Genomic DNA, 6,448 nt, shown 5'->3' on the forward strand with positions numbered 1-6,448 from the left:
GGTTTCCTGTATAATCTCACTTATTTTCTCTTCTAAGTAAACTTTCTAACCAACTTTTGTGGCTCAGAGTTGGCTCCAAAAATTTTACACTGTCTTAATTGAAATTTTAAAGGATTCATAAATTAATTGAGGAAAAACTAAACTTTTGGTTTTGTGTCTTCCTAGTCACATAAATAATATTTTTTCATTAAAAATTACATTTGTATTGATTTCAGAGAGGAATGGAGAAGGAGAGAGAGATAGAAACAATAATGAAAGAGAATCATTGATCAGCTGCCTCCTACATGCCCCACACTGGGGATCAAACCCACAACCCAGGCATGTGCCCTAACTGGGAATAGAACTGTGACCTCCTGGTTCATAGGTCAAGATTCCACTACTGACCCATTCCAGCCAAAATATTTCTTTTTCATTTTTAATTCTAATTTGTCTTTAAAAATGAGTTTAGAGTTATTTGTATAGGTTCCTCAATATCAAGTATATGCACAAGTATATTTTATTTTGCTATCAAAGTATCTTTTTCAGTGTTTCCCTTTTATTAAGTTTCTTTGTATTTAATTTTAATCAATGAAGATTTTTGTGTTTTCAGTAGGTTGATTATAAAACCATACATTTTACAGTATCATTTTAATATTTGTTTGCATTGTATAATTGATTTTGAGGGATAGCCCCAGATGTATATTCAGATATATCCCACTAGACATATTATGTTTTTCTTTCTAATTCTAATCACATTCAATGTTTATTCTTACCTTATATCAATAGCTAATGTCTTTGAAATTACTCATCACAAACTGTCAAAGGTCTGATATTTTACTCTACTTGCAAACACATAGACTGCATATTTCCAGGCAGGTTGACAGAAAACATGAGACTCTTGGGTCACACACAAAGGATTTTATTACTTTCAACAAAACAGGCAACATAAGTTTCATTTTTCTCTTGGTTCCCCTTTGTTTCCAAGTTCCACAGGAGAGATGGGGAGTAGCCTAAGTAGCTGTGAAGGCAGTGAGTTTCTGGCACAACTGAGGAATTTAGGAAACCTCTCTGCCACCGTATAAGGGAAAACAAGCAAATCTGCTCAAACTTTGTCCCATACATTATCTTTACTATTCCTGGTTAGTAAGCAAATCTTCCCTCTGTTCTTTGGGGAGATACTATGTCCGTGTATATTCCAATGGCTGGATAATATACAAACACAACTGACTGTTTTCCATTCAGAAATAAAAGTTACTACAAGAGCTGAAGAAATGTTCCTGTAGGTAGTGAGATATTAAAGGAAGCAAAGGGAATTGGACATAATTGAGCCAATTGGGCTGTGGAGCTGAAACAGACACGGAACCTGTTTGCTTCACTGGGAAGCTAGCTACTGCTTCATTCACTCCAGGGGATCCTAGCATTGCCCTTCTAAGGATTAATACACCTTCCTTCTCTCCTCCAGTACCCAATTGTGCAGAGAGCAAGGGAGGTCAAAATGGTGCGGGAAGAGATGCTTGACCATAAAGGCCTGTCGTTGTACGCTGGGGACAGGATCATTGGCTACCGGCAGGGGTCCTCAAACTTTTTAAAGTGGGGGCCAGATCATGGTCCCTCAGAGAGCTGGAGGGCCGGACTATATGAACTACTAATTCCTACTGTAACACCTCGGCTGCGCTCACTGCCCAAAAAACCTGGCGGGCCGGATCAGACTCCTCTGCGGGCCGCATGTGGCCCGCGGGCCGTAGTTTGAAGACGCCTCTAGCCGCTAGAGGGTAGACCCATCAGAAGCCCACATGAGAGAATGGGAGAGTGATTGGTTATTTTGAGAGAGCTTCTGGTCATGACCCCGGGGGGATAAGGAAGGTAAGACAGGATATTCTCTATGGAGGGGCAGAGGGAAATGAGACAGTGAAAACCCAGGGGCAGCCTTTCCAAATAATTATTGCTTGACCACACTCTCCCGTGCATGTTTCCTTGGGGTGTTTTCCTCGAGATCCTGTGGAAGAACACAATTTCTACAGCCAACAGAAAGATCATGGAGAATTTCCCCCCAGCATAAAGTTAAGTAGTGGTCAAGATAAATAATATCCTTTTTTTATTTTTGAGAAAGTATAAAAGATTTTAGAATTTCTTCATTAAGTAAGTGACTAGCTTCAGCTTAGAAATATATAATTTCTAATATATTATGCATATTAATTGATCCCAAATAACTTATTGTCTACTTAACAAGAATGGAGGTAATATTTTATCAAATGGCTTTTAAGAATCTTCAGAAATAATCATGTTATTTTTATTCATTTCTTTCAATCCATAATAATGTATAAATTAATGGCTCAATGGAACTAGAAATGGATTTTTAAAATATATTTCCATTATTATATATTGTAGGAATGATACCATTAATTACCTGGTTATTATTAACAGGAAAGGAGTAGAGGTGAGACTAGATAACATAGGCATGCTATATATACAGCTTTGCCAGAGAGCTACAGTTAACTCTCTGTCTATTCCTTAAAAATCACTGTGGAAAGGGACTGGACAATGGATGTATGCCCAGTAAGATCTGGAAAATGTGAAAAGATGCTTTTCGTCCTGTCACACCTGGGAGCTAGTCAGTGGCCAGAATACGCATGGCCACTGCAATGGTTCAAAGTCTGAAACACTGAACTCCAGAATAAAACTCTCTTGGCTCGTAGATTTCTTGCTCTCCTGGGACTGTTGCAGCAGGGGGCATGCTCCCCTGCATTCAGCCAGGCGGGACCCAGACAATGGACTAATGAGCTGCGATTAGCCTAATGCTACATTGGACTCAGCATCACCAGGAAAAGGAAACTCTGGAAACTGGCCCTGCATTTAGTCCTACTAAACTCCCACCTGTGCATTTTCTAGGACTAGTTTAAAGATAACGGGACTTTGCAAGCCAAGAGATGTACCAAATTAAAAACCATTCGTTCTCCCATGTGAGTCTTAGAAAAGTCCTTTTCTGAAGATCATGCAAAAACTCCAGTCCCATAGTGGTGGAGGAATTCCACCCACCCAATCCTTCAGCAAAAGGAAAAGTTCTAAAATGATCCACAATGACTCAATCCTTGTTTAGTCCTCCCCAACGTAAGTGTATGCAAGATTTGTAACTTCATTCTAACATGTAAAATATGGAAAAGGTGATGGAATATTACTGTAGTGATTGAATTACATTAAATGAAAATTTAAAAAGGGGATTTGCAGATAAAATAAAAGCCACTAATCAATTTACTTATTTATTTATTTATTTATTTATTTATTTATTTATATTTTTTACACTGTACTAGAATAGAATGAACCACCTCAGTAGCTTCTGAGACTAATACATTTCTATCACCACAATTACTTTAGCAAACCTGGTTAATTTACTTTAAGTTAATTAAAAAGGAAATTATTCTGGGTGGGTCTGAGCTCATCAGTATAGACCAGCAATTTTCACACTTTTTCATCTTAGGGCACACAAACTAATTAGTAAAATTCTGCAGTACACACACACAACAAATATTATATACTTTTTTGCCAATCTGACAAAAAAAATATAGGTGTAATTTTGATTCATTCACACTAGACAATTATTGTTGTTTTGACTGTTGTCATTTTTTTATTTGACAATTCAAGGAAAATTATATCATGCTTCTAACTAAATAGTTAGGTATTGCATGTTTTAAAAATTCTTGCAGCACACCAGAGGGCCTCTAATAGCACCGTGGTTGAAAATGGCTGGGTTAGACATTTTTTAAAAAAAGGTCCAGAGGTCAGAGAAAGAAGTCTCTGCCCAGAAGCAGGAGAGATGCTTTATTTCTAGCCATGAAGAAGCTAACAGACTTGCTATGAACTACCAATTGACAGAGGTGGCCTCTTGCAACTGTGACCCTCAGTTCTACAACTGCAAGGAAGTGAATAACACCAACGACAATGTGATTTTGGGAGAGAACCCCGGGCCTCAGATGAGACATTTTGATTGTAGCCTCGAGAGACCCTAGACAGAGTTAGTCTGTGCTTGAACTTCTAAGCCATAAAAACTGTGAGATAATAATTGTACTTTGTTTGAAGATCCTAAACTTGTGATAACTTTTTGTACATAAATATAAATTAACATACTATATAGATGTATTAATAGATTTTATGAATCCTGAAATAAACACCATTTCAAAATACGTTTAAAGTATTGTAGGTTTTTGTTTTATAATATTTTATTTAAGGCTTTTACATATATATGAATAAATGAATTTGCTTTGCCCAATAGTAACAGGTATCTAATTCCTTTTTATTCATAAGAAATAAATATATAAGATTACATGTTGACTTGAGAAGATTGTCTCTTTACTTACCCTTTCTCTCAGTTTTTTGTTTGTTTGTTTGTTTGTTTGTTTGTTTTGTGTATGTTTACATTTTTATTTATCTGATATATCATGATATTTTTTCCCTCTTAGTCTTTGATAAATTCCTTAAATTTTAAAATATATTTATTTTACCCTGCCACTTGAATTCTTATTTAGAAACTGGCACTTAGATTTAAAATAACTGATGATAAAGGGCAAGTTGGAACATTTTTCTGTTGTCTTCATGGATATATATGTATTCAAACATATGGAATCATTATTAAAAAATGTAGTTACTCCATTAAATTTGTTGATGAATGAAAGGGTGACTATTTCACCATTACTTTCTACAAATACATGAGTTGACTGTGGATATCTTAATCTCATACCTTAAAAAGTTATCTATTTAACATATATGTATCCAAGTATGAATTTGCTTATTTATTTGATTTTATTATAGTTTGTTTTAGTTTTTGAAAAAAATGTGATTAAAGTTGTATCCCTTCCTCTCTTTGAAACCAATAAAAACATACTTTAAAAAAACTTTGGATAATGCTGTTTTGTTCTTATAATGAATTTCTTGCATGAAATAGCCAAAGTGATTTCACTGCAGTGGTGTCTGAATAGCTGACAAAAAGGTGATGTCACAGATATAATTCCCAAAGTACAGAACAGGAAAGCAGTTGTTTTCCATTATCACCCACTTTTGAATCCAGCAGTTAGGTTCCACACTATTCAAAGTCTAAAGCCATAATTAGATGGTTCATTCTTTTTCCTTTATTATAGACACCACTATGTATAGAGAAGATTGACTCAAGCTTGTTGACTATATTGCTTATAGCTATTAAAGTGGCAGTGTTCATTTTCTGAAATGACATACATCTGAGTTTGGCAGATTAAATGCTCATTTAGATTTGTATGCATATATTAGAACCATTGAGAAATGAGACTGTAGCCTTGAAAATATAATACAGTAATTTTTTTCTACGAGTCTCTTTTTTAAAAAATTATATACTATAAATAAATGCCAACTTAAAATGAATTGGCATTAAAAGAATTGCCAATCTAGTAAAATTTCTCTTGACACAATAATAATTAAATAAAGGTGTCTGAAGCTTTACTTTTTAAATGTAAGTCCAGTAAGAAAGTAATGAAAAATAGATAAAATATTATAACATAGTTTATAAAGCATATTAACAATTAAGAAATTATATTTCCATAACTCAGTCACTTTTATGTATCTATCGAAAAGAGTATAATATCAGCTGAAACCGGTTTGTCTCAATGGATAGAGCGTCGGCTTGGGGACTGAAGGGCCCCGGGTTCGATTCTGGTCAAGGGCATGTACCTTGGTTGAGGGCATATCCCCAGTAGGGGGTGTGCAAGAGGCAGCTGATTGATGACTCTCTCATCGATGTTTCTAACTATATCTCTCTCCCTTCCTCTCTGTACAAAATCAATAAAATATATATTTTTTAAAAAAAGAGTATAATATCAAAGTTTTAAATAAAGCATTTGAAAAGAGTTCTAAACACCCCTATAAATATGATAATATTTTACACTTAAATATTTTGAAACGAGGATGTATTTTGGGGGGTGTTTTGGTTTGTCTTGTGTATTACACTTTAAAAGACAACCTATTTTGGGTGGTTAATAAAAATGATTAATACATATATACGAATTGAAATAAAAACATAAGATTAAAATACCTAATAATTTTAAAGGATTGATAACTGCAAGAAAATAAACTCTTGAAAAAGAAATTTGGTATTTATGTTCCTTAAAAAGCTGGGGGACATATATATTAATTAGTGATACTACTCTTTATTTGAAAATACTTTATCTCTTTTTTAAATTTCACTTAAAAGCTTTTTATTTCCAATAAAATTTAAAAGTTATGCTTGGACATGGTATATATACTATAACTATAAGCTTTCAAAGGGTATTTTTAAGGGAATAGTCTCATCTATCCATTTAATATCCTTTAAATTATAGATAATAATTCAAGTAATTCCAATTTTAATTGATATTTAAGAGCCAGGTGTGTTATAAGTCATTTATAACAAAGATATTGAAAGGAAAGAATTAATTTCTTAGGACTGATCATCTTCTGACTGGCCTAATAG

At 34.2% G+C, this 6,448-nt stretch overlaps 1 non-coding gene across 1 annotated transcript; it reads right to left on the bottom strand.

Moving 5' to 3' along the window:
• Nucleotides 1-3,276: 3,276 nt before the first annotated feature.
• LOC118731033 lies at nucleotides 3,277-3,412 on the bottom strand. The gene has a single exon (XR_004991735.1). It is a non-coding gene; the product is annotated as a small nucleolar RNA SNORA66 (small nucleolar RNA).
• Between the last annotated feature and the right edge of the window lie 3,036 nt (nucleotides 3,413-6,448).

This window comes from Pipistrellus kuhlii, unplaced genomic scaffold (genome assembly GCF_014108245.1).
Source record: "Pipistrellus kuhlii isolate mPipKuh1 unplaced genomic scaffold, mPipKuh1.p scaffold_m20_p_3, whole genome shotgun sequence".
Taxonomy (NCBI): domain Eukaryota; kingdom Metazoa; phylum Chordata; class Mammalia; order Chiroptera; family Vespertilionidae; genus Pipistrellus; species Pipistrellus kuhlii.